This window comes from Spermophilus citellus (assembly GCF_964194105.1).
Source record: "Spermophilus citellus genome assembly, chromosome: 2".
NCBI classification, from domain to species: domain Eukaryota; kingdom Metazoa; phylum Chordata; class Mammalia; order Rodentia; family Sciuridae; genus Spermophilus; species Spermophilus citellus.
Window position 1 is genome coordinate 39522078 of NC_138183.1, and position 18902 is coordinate 39540979.

At 40.4% G+C, this 18902-nt stretch overlaps 1 long non-coding RNA gene across 1 annotated transcript in view; it reads right to left on the reverse strand.

Annotated features, from left to right (window-relative positions):
• Positions 1-18902, reverse strand: part of LOC308636847 — a 72848-nt gene that overhangs the window by 31245 nt on the left and 22701 nt on the right. Inside the window, exon 2 of the long non-coding RNA XR_014019510.1 lies at positions 650-697. This is a non-coding gene — a long non-coding RNA (uncharacterized lncRNA). The remainder of the gene's footprint in view (positions 1-649; positions 698-18902) is intronic.

Genomic DNA, 18902 nt, shown 5'->3' on the forward strand with positions numbered 1-18902 from the left:
ACCAATCAGCCCACTCCTCCTTCACATGAGTGGTGGAGTTTTTGATCTTAGTTGGTCCTCTCTGGAACTGTCATGGTGGCCATCTCATTTAGGGAGGCTTTATTTACAAGTCAATCCCATGTTAGTGTGGGCACTGGGGTCAGTAGCTGGTCAGAAGTTACCTAAGCTACTAAAGGAATCCTCCTTCCTAGACAAATGAGGACGCTTATAATTTCTAGCTTTATATCAATCTCAATAGATCCTGTCAAGAGTTATTCCCATTCATCCTTTTCTTTTGATGTATTTTCCAATTAACTCCTTTGTTCCTGTTTGTTTTATACAAATTAACTGCCAGCCTTTCTTTTCTCATCCACTTTGAAAGTAGTTTAAAGACCCTAAAGCAATTTAAGGGATGCTTGTGACTATGCCATGCATTTCACTGTTCATTTCTAGTTACTACCTAACACCTATAGCTGGAGCATAAAGAAAGAAGACTTAAGTACAAGTGTTTTCTTTGCTATTGATCTATTGGGTGACCATTTTCATGTCTGTCTACTTTTAGACTCCTCATTTTTCAGATGGTTATGGAAATCCTCATAGCTGTATGATGGCCAGATGTAAAAGGAACAGAGTACTGGTAGGGGAAAATAATGGAGAGAGCTGCCTTTACCTGAGGCCTATCCTTGTCCAGCAGCTCCTCTGACTCTTCTGTCACCTTCTTTTTTTTTTTTTTTTTAAGAGAGAGTGAGAGAGAGAATTTTTAATATTTATTTTTTAGTTATCGGCAGGCACAACATCTTTGTTTGTATGTGGTGCTAAGGATCGAACCCGGGACACACGCATACCAGGCGAGCGCGCTACCGCTTGAGCCACATCCCCAGCCCTCTTCTGTCACCTTCTGCAGCCAGAAAAACCTAACAGGATCTCCTGATTGTTGAGGAGGCCAGGTTGTAAAGTCTAAGCACACATGCTATCTCTTAACATTGACATTGTTGGTGAAAAGTGTCAGGGAAATTAATAATGAATTGGGAGCCAGCTACTGGGGGACTCTGGCAAGGGCTCTGCAGAAACCCAGTGGAGACTCCAGGGATCCAGGAGTCAATCCAAAGAGATGGCAGAGCTATGTTCAAAGAACCAGAGCTGGAACTGGGGAGTGGGGATTGATGCTCATGCCAAAAAGACACCCATTGTTTAATCTTTCCAAAACCTTTTTTTTCAAGGAATCAACTCTCCCACACTGAAACCACAAGGTTATAGTGGGATCGTATTTCTACAATATGATCCTGACTCCCTGATCACTTGATTAGGCCAGGATCAGGTTCCTAACTCATGTTAAATGGAGCAATAGTTTTTCTCCTTGGTAATTGTTATGGTTTAAATATGAGATATCCCCCAAAAGCTCATGAGTGAGACAATGCAAGAAAATTTAGAAGTGAGCCGGGCACGATGGCACATGCTTGTAATCCCAGCGGCTCGGAGGCGGAGGCAGGAGGATTGCGAGTTCAAAGCCAGCCTCAGCAAAATTGAGGCACTAAGCAACACAGTGAGACCCTGTCTCTAAATAAAATACAAAATGGGGCTGAGGATGTGGCTCAGTGGTCGAGTGCCCCTGAGTTCAATCCGTGCTACCCAGCCCCCCCCCAAAAAAAAGGAAAGAAAATTTAGAGGTGAAATGATTAGGTCATGAGAATCTTAACCTAATCAGTACATTGATCTACTCGATTGGATTAACTGATAAGTATAGGCAGAGAGGGTGTGGCTGGAGGAGGTAGATCATTGGGGGCATGCCTTTGGAGTATATATTTTGTCCCTGGTGATCAGAGCGTATTTTCTGCATCCTGGTAATTATAGCCTGAATTTCTTTCTTTCTTTCTTTCTTTCTTTCTTTTTTTAATTTATTTTCAGCTGTAGTTGGACACAATACCTCCACCCCATTTATTTTTTCTATGTGGTGCTGAGGATCAAATCCAGGGCCTCAACATGCTAGGCAAGCGCCCCACTCTGAGCCACAATCCCAGCCCTGAATTACTTTCCTCTTCCTTCTTGATGTTCAGCCTCACCTTGGGCCCAGAACAATGGAATTGGGCAGTTCTGAGGCCTCAGAATTCATGCGCCCCAATAAACTTTTTCTCCTCTATGGTGTCCTTGTCAGGTCTTTTGGTCATAGCTGTGAAAAAGCTGACTTAAACAGGAATATTGAAGAGAGAAAGAACAGAGCTAGATTGAGGTCGATTGACCCAATGACACATAACACTTACGTGCTCTTTGGCAGCCATATTTTTCTCACTATGTAGAAGTAACAAGAAAAAGAAGCTGGTCTGATGAGAGAGAATAAAAAATGAAGAGACTTACAGTAATATTTGAGTTTCTAGTTTTACTCCATTCCTGAAGCCAGGCTATAGCCAGTCTTTTGTCTTTATGAAATGTCCCAGAATCATTATAATTCTATTTCTTGCTTAAGCTAGTTTAGGTAAATTCTTATGTGAATTTCCTTATCAGATGTATTTATTCATTCAATAAATATTTGTGGAGCAGCTGCTATGTCCTGGGTACAGTAAAGAGCTGAAAAAGATAGATACAGTATCCACCCTTATGGGCCTTGGAGGTGGGATAAAAGACCAGGGCAGGAACAGACCTAAAACAACTGCTCTCAGGTAAACAGATAAAGTCCAGGCTTATAAGAACATATACAAAGTGATGAGAACATATAGGTTGTAAGTTGAAGGTCCAAACAGGAGTTGAGAGAATTAAGATGTAGAAGTGAGAAAGCATCCCGGGGAGGAAGAAGAGCATGAACAAGAACTCATTATGATGCCAGCACCCTTCAAGAGACAGCAACATGTCAGCTAAAATGGGCCAGCTAAGGGTCCTCGTTTCTTACCTCATTCCACTTCAGGCCCTCAACAAATAACATTGGTAAAAAAAGATTCTTCCCTTTTCCACTGAAACAGCTCAGCAGGAGCCACTCTGTCCTGTTCAGAACTCTTCTATTCCTTGTGGAGAATAGAGAAATATAAAACAATTCCAAGAAGGCCTTGGCACACTGAATATTATTTGTACATCATTCCTTCCCTTTCATTAATACCTTTTCTGGCAGAGTACTGGCTTTCTTCCTAATAACCACTTCTTCACACATTTACCTTTCTTACTCCTATAGTGGGTGCAGCATTGTGCCTAGCTAATAAGCTTGCATTTTCTGGCCTTCCTTGTGGACGGGGATGGCTAATAATGTCAAGGGAAGTAACTGGGTAAAGTTTTGAGAAAGCTATTTAAAAGGGGCTAACCTTCCCAACAGCTCGGGAGGCTAGGCAGGAGGATTGCAAGTTCAAAGCCAGTCTCAGAAACTTAGAGAGGCCCTAAGCAACTTAGCAAGACTCTGTCTCTAAATAAAATACAAAAGGCCCTGGGAGGCTGGGGATGTGGCTCAAGCGGTAGCGCGCTCGCCTGGCATGTTGTGCGGCCTGGGTTCGATCCTCAGCACCACATACCAACAAAGATGTTGTGTCTGCTGAGAACTAAAAAAATAAATATTAAAAATTCTCTCTCTCTCTCTCTCTCTCTCTCCTCTCTCACTCTTTCTTTAAAAAAAAAAAAAAAAGGCCCTGGGATATGGTCAGTGGTTAAATGCTCCTGGGTTCAATCCCCAGTACAATAAAAAAAGGGTGTAACCTAACTAGCAAGCACCCCCTTCCCTTTCCCTCTATTCTTTCTTCAACCATGGACTTGATAGGTGGAGCCCCAGCAGTCATCTTTCATCCATGAAGTGACATTTAAAGGGTAAAAGTCATGTGTGAAGACAGGAGGATTCCAATCTGGAGACTTGTGGATAGTCTCCATACCAGCCTGGACTCTCCTGAGAGGAAACTACATCCCTATCTTATTTTTATTTAGGCCACAGATGCTTTGAATCTTTCTTACTAGCAGCTGAATAAAATTCTTTATTGATGTAACCCCAAAACTCTCTCATAACTCAGTTTATTCCAACCAAAGAGCCCCCCCCAAAAAAAATAATTCATTCATTTATTCACTCAAAAACTCTGATTGAAGATTTTATATTCTAGAATCAGGTGAGATTATGTGGCTATAAAAGGGTGTTATTAATACCAAAGCAATAAAAACATATTAGTGACATAATTTTTATGAATTTTGCTATTTTTAGTTACTTCAGAAAGGTATCACAATCATGGAGATTTTAATGTGTAGCATGTAATTTTTGCTAGGAGAAAACTCCTGTTAGTGATGTGAATTATCAAAACCTAGTGCTGCTGGGCGAGTGGCACATGCAGCTCAGGAGGCTGAGGCCGGAGGATCACAGGTTTGAAGCCAGCCTCAGCAACTTAGTGGGGAATCTAAGAAACTTAGGGAGACCCTATCTCAAAAAGGGCTGGGGATGTGGCTCAATGGTTAAGCGCCCTTAGGTTCAATCCCTGGTACAAAACCAAAAAAACAAAACAAAACAAAACAAAACAAAACACCAAAAACAGTATTATTTGATGTTGTAAATAAAGGAAGCAAAGACTGATCTAGTGTATGCATTTCTCAAACTTTAATAGACTTAGAGAAATACTTGGGGATCTTATTAAAATGTGGATTCAGATTTGAAGGATCTGGGTAGGGAAGGAGGGCAGAGGGGAGCCTCTCACCAGAGGATGCCGAGGGGCTGCCTGGCATAGAGTATTTGGAGAGGAAGAACCCAAGAGCTTCCCTGTGGCTGAACTTGGGTCATCCTCCAGCTGCCTTTCCTTCAGAGATGATTCCTATTCCAGGGCTCCCCCTCTCCTTGTTTTTGAGACAGCATCGGGCATTTCCAGGGCATGAAGGCCAACATCACCAAATGGACAGCAACAACGAATGGTGTTGGATATCCCAAACCATGCTCAATCTGGCTGCTCTGGTCCTAGAAGCCAAGAAAATCCTCCCTGGAGTCCACATCCTTCACTGTCTCCTGGCCACCACTATCTTCTTTGGTGTTGCTATTATTTAAATCTATGCCCCCATAGTATGTGCTAGAAACTTAATTCCCCAGTGCAACTGTGTAGAGGGATGGAGTCGAACAGGTGTTTAGGTCATGGGGGCTCCACCCTTATGAATGGGTTAATGCCAATTATAAAAGGGTTTGAGGCTGCAAGTTGAATCACTTGGTTTCTTTTGCTCTTCTTTTTTATGCCTCCAGATAGTGCAACAAGAAATCCTTTATCAGGCTGGGTGTGGTGGCACACTCCTGTAATCCTAGCAAGTTAGGAGGTTGAGGCAAAAGGATTAAGAGTTTGAGGTCAGCCTGGGCAATGTAGTGAGACCCTATCTCAAAATAAAAAAAATAATGAAAAAGGGCTGTGAATATAGCTTAGTGGTATAGCACCTCTGGGTTCTGTACCTCAAAAAAAAAAAAAAAAAAAGCCTTTACTAGATGTGGTCTCTTGACCTGGGACTTCCCATACTCTAGAACCACAAGAAATCTGTTTTTCCTGAGCTGGGTGCAGTGGCACAAGCCTGTAATTCCAGTGACTTGGGAGCCTGAGGCAGGAGGACTGTGAGTTCAAAGCCAGCCTCAGCAATTTAGCAAGGCCCCAAGCAACTTAGCAAGACCACGTCTAAATAAAATATAAAAAGGGCTGGGGATGTGGCTCAGTGGTTTTATAAAGCAAACAACAACAACAAAAATCCTGTGTTGTTTATATAGAACCCAGTCTCAGGTACAGATGGCAAAGTGTTTCTAGAATTGTCCGTGGGCTAATATGCATTACAAGCTTCCAAGAGCGGGTATGCAATACCCAGCATTTCCTAAACTTATTTGACATCTGCAATGAACACATTCTATATGTTCTCTCAGATTCTCTCAATTCTGCTTGAGTCCTGATGCCCTGGCCTTTTGCTTTTTCCTTGGCTATTGCAGTTTGATCTCACTGTGGAGTTCTGAGGCCAACCACTTGCTGCCAACAGCCTGTGGTTGCTCCAGGCATTTTTCATTATTTCCCATGTTCTGGGTTTGCACCTCTTTTAAAAACATCAGCATATAATCCTTGCTCCTCCAGGCTTTGTCTTTTCAGGAACCTGGGCTAGAACAACCTTCAATAGATTCTGCTCCCCTCTTTTTCCTAGAATATTCATTTCTCTGGGAACTAAGATTCCTGGAATGTACTTTGGAAACATTGTGTTTATCGTCTTTCCCTGTATGTCCACAGGCAACTCAGATTCAGTATGTCCAATACTGAATCAACTCTGTTTTCCTTCACATTTTTCCTCTTTTGGGCTTCCCTGTCTTAGTGATTGGCACCACATTTACCCAACACCCAAGCTATTTGATGTCACTCTTTACTCCTCACCCTTTTTCATCCAACCTGTCACCCTTCCTCCTTCCTCCTTCTCATCTAATTAACAATAATTCATTGTTGAAAAGGCAGTGTTGATACCATCTTCTTACTCTGTCTCCTTGGCAGCCTGGGAGTCACTACTCTGTTCGTTCTCTTAGGTCCTTGGATTTGTTTTCATATAGCCCTTATCACATTTTATAGCAATTGAGTTTCTAAAAGTGAATTTGGGCTTGGCAGTATGTACCTATAATCCCAACTACTCAGGAAACTGAGGCAGGAGGATTATAAATTTGAGGCCAGCCTGGGCAACTTATCTAGACTTTATCTCAAAATAAAAATTAAAAAGGGGTAAGGATATAGCTCAGTGATAAAGTGCTTTCCTAGCATGCAACAGGCTCTGTGTTTAAGCCCCAGTATCACAAAAATAAATAATAAAAATAAATACAAATTTAAAGAATAATAATAATGATTAAGTCTTCCCCACCACTTTTGGTATCTTATTCAACTCTAAATCCCTAGCACCTAGAGTGGGAATTAACTCATTAATTGATAGAGCGGAACAAGGCAGTGTAGGGGTGGTGGAGAGAACTCAAGTTTATAAACCTCTACCTTAAGGAAAGAGGATGAATTTTGAGATGGTGAGAAATACCTGTGTGTTGTGAGAAATACCTTATTTGCCTTGGGTTCAGGTGGTTGGCAACTACATTTTTTTTTAAAGAGAGAGAGAGAGAGAGAGATAATTTTTTTAGTATTTATTTTTTAGTTTTCAGCGGACACAACATCTTTGCTTGTATGTGGTGCTGAGGATCGAACCCGGGCCGCACGCATGCCAGGCGAGCGCGCTACCGCTTGAGCCACATCCCCAGCCCGCAACTACATTTTATAATCAGCTCCAAAATATATCTAAAGATGATTTTAAAGGAAGTACTCAAGTAGGACTTCTTTTTTTTTTTTTTCAGTACTGGGAATTCAACCCAGGGTGCTTTACCACTGAGCTACATCCACATCCCTTTTGAGGGGTACCGGGGATTGAACTCAGGGGCACTTGGCCACTGAGCCACATCCACAGCCCTATTTTGTATCTTATTTAGAGACAAGGTCTCACTGAGTTGCTTAGCACCTCACTTTTTGCTGAGGCTGGCTTTGAACATGCAATCCTCCTGTCTCAGCCTCCCGAGCTGCTGGGATTACAGGTGGGCACCATTGAGCCAGCTTATTTTTAAATTTTGAGATAAGGTCTCCCTAAGTTTCGGGGATGGCTGCCAACTTGCCATCCTCCTTCAAGCAGGACTTCTGTAAACACTCCAACACAACTGCAGAGGCCCTATTCTTATGGGGACACTCACACTTGGCACTTGCAGGAAACAAGAGTGACCACTTCCTTAAATCTGGCACTGTACTGGTCCTGCCAGGACTTAAGTTGGGAGTGTCCCACTGACTCACGGTGAGACAAAAAGATAGACCACTCATAGGTATCCAGGAAAAGGGTCTCAGAGAAGGAGGAAGTAAGAAGTGGGAAATCATTCTGACCCCAGCTATTCCTAGCCACAAGGACAGTTCCGTAATAGCCTCTAGACACCACTGACCCCAAACAGACCCTCACCCCCATTCTTGTGCTGATTAAAGCTTAGGAATTACTGTTCTTCAGATTTGCTGAAGAAGGCAATATAGAGTTGATTGGCCCCCTTTCTAAATTCTATATCCCACCAATCCTCTACAGGGACAGATCAAGCCCATAAAAACCCATAGACAACAGACACTCATTGGCATCCCTCTCTTGGTATCCCTTCCTCTTTGGAAGCTCTGCTTTCTTTCTATTACTCTAATAAATCCTGTTACTTTGCTCTCATCCTTGGGTCTGTGGATTTCGTCCTTCAAATTTTCGAGACAATGCACCTACCTGGCATCCATATTCCATGATATAATGCCGAATATTAGAAATTGAAACCTGTGTAAACTAAAGTTCCCAGCAGGGGAGTGTGTGAGTTTCTAAGGCTGCCTTAACAAATGAGAAATGTGTCATTAGGCAATGTCCTCGTTGTGCAAACATTAGAGTGTACTTACATACGCCTAGATGGTATAGGCCAACCACTCAACATGTCTTCTGTGTTAGTCAGCTTTCCATTACTGTAAAAAGTACCTGAGACAATCAGTTTAAAAATGGGGAAAGGAGTAGGACACGGTAGTGCACAGGTTGCTGTAATCCTAACTCCTCTGGAGGCTAAATTCTAGGCTAGCCTGGGCAACTTAGTGAGATACTGCCTCAAAATAATATAAAAAGTGGTGGGGGTGTAGCTCTGGGAAGAGTGTTTGCCTAGCACATGCAAGGTACTAGGTTCAATCTCCAGTACTATAATATATATACATATATAAGTATATATACATATATGAATATGTGTGTGTATGTATATATATATTTTTGTTTTGTTTTGTTTTTTTAAAGAAGGAGAGGTTTACTTTGGCTCAGAGATTTACAGGTTTCAGTCCACAGCCGGTTGGACTGTTGCTTTTAAGCCTCTGGTAAGGCAGTACATCATGATGGAAATGTGTAGAGGAGAAAGTTGCTTATTTCATGGCTGCTGGAAATCATGAGAGGAAGAGGAAGAGATCAGAGTCCCCACAATCTCCTTGGAGGACATACACCCAATGACTAACTTCCATCCATTAGGTCTCCCTTCTCCTAAAAGTTTTACCACCTCCCCCAATAGGGCCACAGGGCGGTGACCAAGTTTTTAATACATGGGCCTTTGGAAGACACTTATTCAAACCATAGCAGTCACTTTTTAAATTAATTTTTAGTGGTTTTGAGGATAGAACACAGGGCCTTGCACATGCTTGGCAAATGCTCTGACAATGAGCTCCAGCCCCTATGGCAGCCTCTTCATGCAATCAAGAGCTGTGGTAGCCATACAGGCATACACCTGTAATCTCAGTGACTTGGGGTGAGTCTGATATAGGAGAATTGCAAGTTTGAGGCCAGCTCTAGCAACTTATCAGGACCCTTAGCAACTTAGTGAAATCCTGTCTCAAAGTTAAAAAGGCTAAAGGTGTAGTTCAGTCAATCTCCAGTACCATATATACACAAAGAAAAAAGACGGATCTGGTAAACACAGGATATGTTAGGTTGCTGCTAGTGTAACATAGCATGTTTATTTTTACAATAAATTCTTTCTTGTAAGAAGATGTAACTTCTAAAATAAGAGTATAGTCTTTACAAAACAATACCAGTCACTTTTATCATTATCAAATATCATGTATGATACCCAATTGTATGTGCTACACTTTTATAGTAAGTTTGCTTATCCCAGCATCACTACAAAGGTGGGAGTAATGCCTTCCACTATGGTTTTATACAGCTATCGCATCACAAGGTGATAGGAAATTTTTAGCTCCCTATAATCCTAACAGAACCATTGTTTTTTATTTTTATTTATTTATTGGTACTGGGGATTAAACCTAGGGATGCTTAGCCACTGATCCACATCCCCGGCTCTTTTTTAATATTTTATTTAGAGACAGGGTCTCACTAAGTTGCTTATGGTCTCACTAAACTACTGAGGCTGGCCTTGAACTTGTGATCCTCCTGCTTCAGCCTCCTGAGTCACTGGAATTACAGGTGTGTGCACTACGCTGGGCTGGAGCCATTATTTTATGTGTAACCCATTATTATTATTATTTTTAAAAATATTTTTATTTTTTTTAGTTTTTGGCAGACACAACATCTTTGTATGTGGTGCTGAGGATTGAACCCGGGCTGCACGCATGCCAGGCGAGTGCGCTACTGCTTGAGCCACATCCCCAGCCCCTGTAGCCCATTATTGACTGAGTTGTTTTATGGTATGTGACTGTATCACAAACTGTGGCTTACAACATCAAAACCTTATTTTATCACTGTTTTGGAGGCTAGATGTCTGAAATCAAGGTTTCAGCAGGATTTCTTTCTTTCAATGACCCTGAGGGAAAATCTATTTTGTACCTCTCTCCTAGTTCCCAGGCCAGCAATCCTTATCATTTTTTTTTTGCTTACAGATTATAGATGTGCCCCATCTTCGTGGGACGTTTTCCCTGTATCTCTGTGTCTTCATATGGCCCGAGTAGATTGGGCCAACCCTAGTCAGTAATAATTTCAGCATAATAAAGTATATCTGTAATGACTCTATTTCCAAATAAAGTCCCATTCTGAGGTTCTGTGGATTAGCACTTCAATATATCATTTGTGTGTGTATGTGGACACAATTCAACCCAAAACAGGGAGAAAAGCATAATTTTATTTTATATCAATTTTGAGAGCTGCTATACTCTGATTATCCTTAGTTTTGTTAAGAGAAGGGGTCATAAGTTGGTGACCCAGGGCCAAATTTATCTCCTACGCATTTTTGTTAAGCAGAGTCCCTAACATTCCCTATGTCTTACACAGGGCACTTTACAAGATGACATTGTCTATCTGTGCCTTGAAGGAATTTCCATGGTTTAGAACTTGTGACCTTATTGTTTACCATCTTAGCTTCAGAACTATCCTGAGAAGCAGAACAAGTGTATTCTCATTTCACAGACCAGGAAACAGTCTTAGACAGTAAAAGTGATTTGCTTGAATCACACAGTTAGAAGAAGTAGGGCCAGGACTTTCAGTCTCCCGGTTTTGACTCCTTGTCCCCAACACTAAAAAACTGCATGGGCCTTCAAGATCCCATCCTCTGTTTTCCTGACTAGATCTTAAGAGCAGCAAAATGAATCTTAGAGATTCATTCTTGAGTCTTAGAGACTTTCAAAAACAGGCACATTCCTGAGGGAAAACCTTGGCAGATGTTCCTCACGAAAAAAGAAAGTATAATAGTGTATTGTCTAAGCTAAGAATAGACAAGTTTGGTTTTGAGCTTGGCCAAGTGTGCAAACAAACAAACAAACAAACAAAAACCATGAATGGGACCTTGTGGAGCAGCAATGGTTTTTGTTTGTTTGTTTGTTTGCACACTTGGCCAAGCTCAAAACCAGAACCCCTTCTTGCAAATATTGCCTTTATCAAAAAACGGTGGTTCTAAGACTTCCTTTTTTGGTTGCTCTTTTGAGAATTGGATAATTGTTCTGTGTCTTCTTCCTAGAAAAATTCTCTTACAGGTGAAAGTGGACAGAACAAAGTTACTTAGTATTTCCTTTAATGCTTGGTGTTCTAAAATTTGATCATAATTAATCTGAGTGTAGATTTTGTTTGTTTGTTCTTCTTGGTGTTCAATGAGCTGTTTCAATGTGAAGCTTATATACTTTTTCAAGTCTAGGAAATAATATTATTTTCTTTATTTCCTTCCACTTCCTTTATTTCCTTATGCTAAAACTCCTATGAAATGGGATGGTAAAATTTCTGGACCCATCCTCCATGCTTCCTAACTTTTCTTTTGTACTAACTGATTTTGTTCTTTTGAACTTCATCTCAGAAGAATTTTTCAGTTTGATCTTTCAATTCTGTTATTCACTCTTCAAAGGTATTTATTTTGTATTTAGTCTATTGAATATTCATTTGGCAACACAAGTTCTAAATTTCTTTTTTTTTAACTTTTTAATATTTATTTTTTAGTTTTCAGCGGACACAACATCTTTGTTGGTATGTGGTGCTGAGGATCGAACCCGGGCCGCACGCATGCCAGGCGAGTGCACTACCGCTTGAGCCACATCCCCAGCCCTCTAAATTTCTAAAATCTCTACCTGATTCTTTGTAAAAAAAGATTTTTTTTTGTAGTTGTAGATGGACAAGATGCCTTTATTTTATTTATTTATTTTTATGAGTGTGGAGGATCAAACCCAGTGCCTCACCTGTGCTAGGCAAGTGCTCTACCACTGAGCTACATCTCCAGCCCCTGATTCTTTTTTTATTTTTAATATTTTAGTTGTAGATGGACACAATACCTTTCAATACCTTTATTTTATTTATTTATTTTTATGTGGTCCTGAGGGTCAAACCCAGTGCCTCACACATGCTAGGCAAGCACTCTACCACTGAGCCACTACCCCAACCCCTGATTCTTTTTAATATATGAAATATATTACCTTTCACCTATCTTGTGAAGACCTTAATTACACTTAATCTATACCTTGTTTTTAGTATTATTAATTCTGGGATTTCTTTTGGCATTCATTTTCCTGTTAATGGATAGAGTAGGGAAGAAAGATAATTGTTTTCTTTGCACTCCCTCCCCCAAATTTTTAGATAGAAATAACTCCTGAAACAAAAGACAGATCAACAAGAAAACAACAAATAATTTATTAACATGAATATTTCATGTATACATAGTAGATACTTAGGAAATAATTCTCAAAGAGATGACTTTGAATTCCAGTTTATGTAGTATCTTCAACAAAGAACAGTAAAGGTATAGAGAAGTGACAAGACAAAGGGAAAAGACTTTGAGCTCTAGAGATAGAAAATTGTGGCAGAAAAATGCCAGTTAGTAAACTTGTTATAAAGATTCCCCTCATGCCATCTCCAGGCTGGTAAGCTCTAAAGTTGCCTTCAGTGGTTAACCTTTGTTCTTCTGGGTAGACAAGAGGGAGGCCATCTTTGTCTTTGTAAATCTATGTCTTGCTTTTTGGTAAATGGATCAGGGGCAGAGAGATTCTTTATATGTATGTTTCCTTCTTCTCAATTGCCTTCAGCTCAAAGTAATCTTTATGCCAAAGTGCCATATTTTGTTGTGGCATATTCTGGTCTCCCTGAATGGTTTTTCAGGGTCTTATTTCACAGTGTTGATTTTACTGAAATGTTTTAATAGTTCTAGATATTTAATCTTTTTCTTTTATTTTTCTTGGTACCAGAGATCAAACCCAGGGTCTAGTGTATTCTAGGCACGTGCCCTACCACTGAATTACACCCCTATTCCTTTTTATTTTTTATTTGGAGACAGGGGGTCTTATTAAGTTGCTGAGGCTAGCCTTGATCTTAAGATCCTCCTGCCTCAGCCTCCTAAGTAGCTGGAATTACAGGTTTGCAGGGCTCCTGTTTTTCTTTTAATTATATGCTCTTGATCTTATATGTACTGTTTACTGACTGTGCATACAGTACATATGCAGGAAGAGTAGAATGTGCTGATTGGGCTTACACACACACACACAAATACATACATACTAATATACATGTATATGTTGCCTGGTGCACTCACTGGTTTGGTCTGGAGTAAATTCACACCGCAGCTGGCTGATGACTATTGTCAAAGGAAGGAAGTGGATGATTGTCACAGCTACTCCAAATGTAGTTGCCCAATCTACTACTCCAAAAAATGGCCCAGGGCCCTCTTTTTCTCTTAATCCATTAACTGACTTCACAATTCTTTTCTTCTGTCCTTCCTTCTTTTCTTTCTCTCTCTCTCTCTCTTTTACTTTGAAGGTAACATAGGTTTCATTATAGAAAATAAACAACAATCCATCTTAATGTTATAATGTTTTCAGGGTAATTTTAAAACGATCAGTAATTTGCCAATTCATAAGTATGAATATATTAAATAAATATATGTTTAAAATTGTTATGATCATCTTTAGAAAACAAAATATCTTAAAATAGTTATGTCATGAGGCATTAAATATCAGATACAAGAATTGCAATATGAAGTGTGAAATTAACGAGGACAAGCAATTTTTCAAATTATCTCTTCAATTAGAAGTCTTCAGGGGCTGGGGATGTGGCTCAAGTGGTAGTGCGCTCGCCTGGCATGCGTGCGCCCTGGGTTCGATCCTCAGCACCACATACAAACAAAGATGTTGTGTCTGCCGAAAACTAAAAAATAAATATTAAAAAATAATTCTCTTTAAAAAAAAAAAAGTCTTCAGAACGATTAATTTTCATCTATCACCATTCTTTTATTAGGGGAGGGGTACCAGAGATTGAACTCAGGGGAACTCAACCACTGATCCACATTCCCAACCCTATTTCGTATTTTAGTTAGAGACAGGGTCTCACTGAGTTGCTTAGTTACTCGCCAAGGCTGAGGCTGGCTTTGAATTTGTGATCCTCCTGTGTGTCTCTGCCTCCTGTGCTGCTGGGATTACAGGAGTGAGCCACCGTGCCCGGCTTCACCATCATTCTTATACAGTCCTTGTAATTAATTGAATTTTATTCTGGATTAATTTCAGTAGACAGTATTTCTTCCATTTCCTCTTGGGAAAAAGACTCAACTTTTCCATTTTCATACCTGAACAGTTCTTCCTTAGTAAGAAATCCACATTTAGCTGGATCTAAAACCTCAAAAACTCAAATAAGGACATTTTCTGAAATGGTCTATATCCTTTTTCCAGAAGTTCTTTGGTCATCACTAAAAGAAAATTTTCAAATCAAACGTATTCCATGAGTTTTTTTCCTTTTACTTCTGCAAGTAGATCATGTAGCTCTTCTTTACTAGGATAGCATGCTAATGACCTGATAATTGCCCCAATCTCTCTTCCCTTTCTTTATTTTCCACCATTTCATGTGGAACCCATCGTCTCCCAGGCTTTTTCTTAACCCTTCTACTTTTGCAACAGTCTTCTGATGCATGAATTTTTTAATAGTGTTAATTTTTTCTTTATTATTTGCCTTTGGAACAAACTTAGAACAATATTTTGTACTCCCCTTTCCTTCCAAAATTATAAATATCCACCTATTTTCTTCTTTTACTATTTTTACAATTTCGTTTTACATGCAAATCTTTAAGCCATCTGGAATTTATTCTAATGTCAGCTGTGACTTAGGGCTCTAACTTAATTTTTCCCTAATGGTGAGTTTTCCATGTGTGGGCTTTTAAAATGCAGCTTAACCCTCAGAGCTCCATAAAAGCTTAGGAGTTAAGAATAGAAGAGCTAGGACTATAACTCATTCAGCTCCTAATTTCTGTTCCATTACTGCTCACTCTAGGACTCTGGCAAATCTCAGTGCTCCTCAGGGGAAAAACTCTGAACAATGATTTAAGGCTGGGAGGGCTGAGGCAGAGAGAGGGGGATTTGCAGAGAACCCTCTAGAAGGTTAATACTTGCTGTGTCCCTGCCACTGGGCATAGCCTCATCCAGAAGCAGTCGCTCAGCCTTACAAGAAGCAGCAGGGACCCTGAGCTCTAATCTTAATTGTATTTTTTCCCTTTAACCCTCATGTCCTTTCTCTACTGGTCTCACAAAGTCCATCTCCAAACCAGTGAGGCTTAGATTCTTCTTCTCTTGGATTTCACTTCATTTTGCACACATTTCTAGAGCAATTTTGTAAATATGTCATGCACATCCATCATGGATGGATACATTAGTAGATGAAGTTATCAGGAATTAAAAGGACACTATCTGCAAGTTTCAGGGGAAAAAAATCCACCAAAGAATATGGAGTTGCTGCTGACTCTGTAGACCTGAGAGGCCTCTGTGTGGTCCCTGGTGTTAATGGCATAGTGGTTGGCACCATATACCCTGGCCATGAATTTGACTAAAGCCACCTGAAGCTAAGTCATTCTTAATCGTTTTTATTAACTACTAGTTCCTGGAGGCACCAGGAAGAGTTAACTTTGTCTCCTCAGGGAGCTGATAACCTGGTATCTAAGTGTGTAGAGGGAATCTTGGAAGACACTTTAGGGAGGGGAGAATCAGGCACATCAAAATCTTCAGAGTCTTGCTCTGAAGCTCTGGCACATGTCTATAATTCCAGCTACTTGGGAGGCTGAAGCAGGAGGATTTGGGGTTTGAGGCCAGCCTGGGCAACATAGCAAGACACTGTTTCCATCAAAACAAAAATAACCAAAAAAGATAGAAAAAGAAAAACTTCAAGGAGAACAAGAAATGCAGTTAAGTTGGAGAAGGCCCCTTCATCTATAAAACAAGTAGAGCCGCATGAACCAGTGTCTCCTGTGGCTGAATGTCTGAGAGTTTAAACTCTTATTATACCTTCTCTGACTTGATCCTCACAAAAACCAGGTGGCATTATCGGTTCCATTTTGTAAATGACAAAACTGAGTCTTACGGGAAATCATTTACCTAAAGTCACAAAGAGGAAGCTACAATCAAAGTCCAGGTAAAGAAAGTGGTTATTTGAAGAGAATAACCTAAATCTTTGAGCAGTTTGTACTCTCTTCTCCTTTCCCTGTTATTTATTTGGTTGTGTATGTTTTGTGTTTTTATTTGTTTGTTGTTGTTTTTGGTACTAGGGATTGAACCCAGGGGCACTTTACCACTGAGCCACATCTCCAGCCCTCTTTATTTATTTTTTGGAGACAGGTACTAAATTGCTTAGGACCTCACTAAGTTGCTGAGGCTGGCCTCAACTTACAATCCTCCTGCCTCAGCCTCTTGAGTTGCTGGGATTACAAGGGAGTGCCACCATGTCTGCCTCTCCTTTTCTTGGACTAGTTAGTGGAGTTGAACAGAATGTGCAGTTTTGATTCTCTGGGCCTTTGCTCTTGTAGTTTCATCTGCCTGTAATGTTCTTCATAGACCTTCTGTTCTGATGAAATTGTACTTCTGTTAAAAGCCAGCTCTAATGTCTTGTCCCTTGTACAACCTCCACCCTTTCTTCCTCCCACTCTCAGGGCTCCTGTAGGCCCTCGAACGAGGGTCTAGCTTAGCCCCTGGGTTCACATTCATATCACCTCTAGGGCCCTGTCTTACCCCAGACTGTTGCTCCCAAAGTGAGAGATGACCAGGCGCTGGCATACATGCTTGTTGTTCTAGTTCATTTTGTGTTGCTGTAATAAAATATCAAAGGGTGAGTATTGCAAGTAAAAAGGTTTATTTAGCTCACAGTTCTTGAGGTTGAAGAACATGGTTCCAGCATCTGCTTGGCTCTGGTGAGGGCCTCATGGCAAATGGAAATGCAATGGCAGGAGCTCTTGCAAGAGTGGAAAGGGAGACTTGAGGAAAAAATGAGCAGCCCAGGTGAAAGAGGATTCAGGGGAGGTCCCAGCTTCCCTTATAACTACCCATTCTCTCTCTCTCTCTCTCTCTCTCTTTTTTTTTAAAGAGGTGTGTGTGTGGGAGAGAGAGAGAGAGAGAGAGAGAGAGAGAGAGAGAGAGAGAGAGAATTTTTAATATTTATTTTTTTAGTTTTCGGCGGACACAACATCTTTGTTTTTTTTGTATGTGGTGCTGAAGATTGAACCCGGGGCCGCACGCATGCCAGGTGAGCGTGTTACCGCTTGAGCCACATCCCCAGTCCATAACTACCCATTCTCAAGGGAACTAATCCAGTCCCACTAGACCTGTGTTAATCTCTTCTGGAAGATGTCTCCCCTGATCCTCCCCTGACCTAATTAGATCCTACTAGGCCCCACCGTTAAAGGTTTCACCTCAGCATCACCAGACCGAGAACCAAGTCTCCAGCACACATAAATCTCTAGAGAACATCCATATTCAAACCATTGCACTTGTTAAATAATTGTAGGAAGAAAACCAACATTTTTTTTTTTTTACTGCAGTCAACATATCAGTCTTGGAGCTTGCACTATTCAGAATTTCTCTCTCTTAATCCTGATCTGAAGATTATGTGAGAGGGGGGCTGGGGATGTGGCTCAAGCGGTAGCGTGCTCGCCTGGCATGCATGCGACCCAGGTTCGATCCTCAGCACCACATACCAACAAAGATGTTGTGTCCGCCGAGAACTAAAAAATAAATATTAAAAATTCTCTCTCTCTCTCTCTCTCTCTCTCTCTCTCTCTCTCTCTCCTCTCTCACTCTCTCTTTAAAAAAATAAAAAGATTATGTGAGAGGTAGTCACATTCCTTTGAATGCCCATTCCTTTGACATCTTTTGGATTATTTCCTTGGGAACCATCACTTTTTTCAAGTCATTTTGCACTTTGAGAATTAATTAAGAGATAATTTCTTAATTTCTTGATAGAGGTTTTTTAAACAATCGTGGTAAATACACATAACACAAAATTTTACCAACTCAGTAATTTCCATGTGTACAGTTCAGTAGTGTTAGTTTATTAATACTGTTGTGCAAGCAATCTTCAGAGATTTTTCAGCTTGCAAAACTAAAAGTACATCCATCAAACAATAGCTTCCCCTTTCCTCCTACCTGCAGTCCCTGTAAATACCATTCTACTTTCTGTCTCTATGAATTGGACTACTTTAAGTATCTCATAAAGCTTGGCATAGTGGCACATGTCTGTAATCTTAGTGACTTGGAAGGCTGAAACTAGATGATTGCTAATTAATTAATATATATATATATATATATATATATATATATGCATATGCTAGGATTTGAGCTCAGGGGTGCTTTACCACTGAGCTACATCCCCAGTTCTTATTTTTAATTTTGAGACAGATTCTTGCTAAGTTGCTGAGGCTGGCCTCAAACTTGCAATCTTCATGCTTCAGACACCTGAGTTGCTGGGATTACAGGCAAATTGCACTGTGCCCAGCTTCATTTTACTATTTAAAATGCACTAAAGTGGAGCTGGGGCTGGGGCTCAGTGGTAGTGCACTTGCCTGGCATGTGTGAGGCACTGGGTTCAATTCTCAGCACTGCATATAAATAAATGGAGTAAACGTCTATCAACAACTAAAAAATATTTTAAAAAATGCATTAAAGTTTTTGGGTTTTGTTTGTTTTGATTTTTGAGGCCTGACCTGTAGTCATTTGCAAATGACCATAGGCATTTACCAATGGAGTATATTC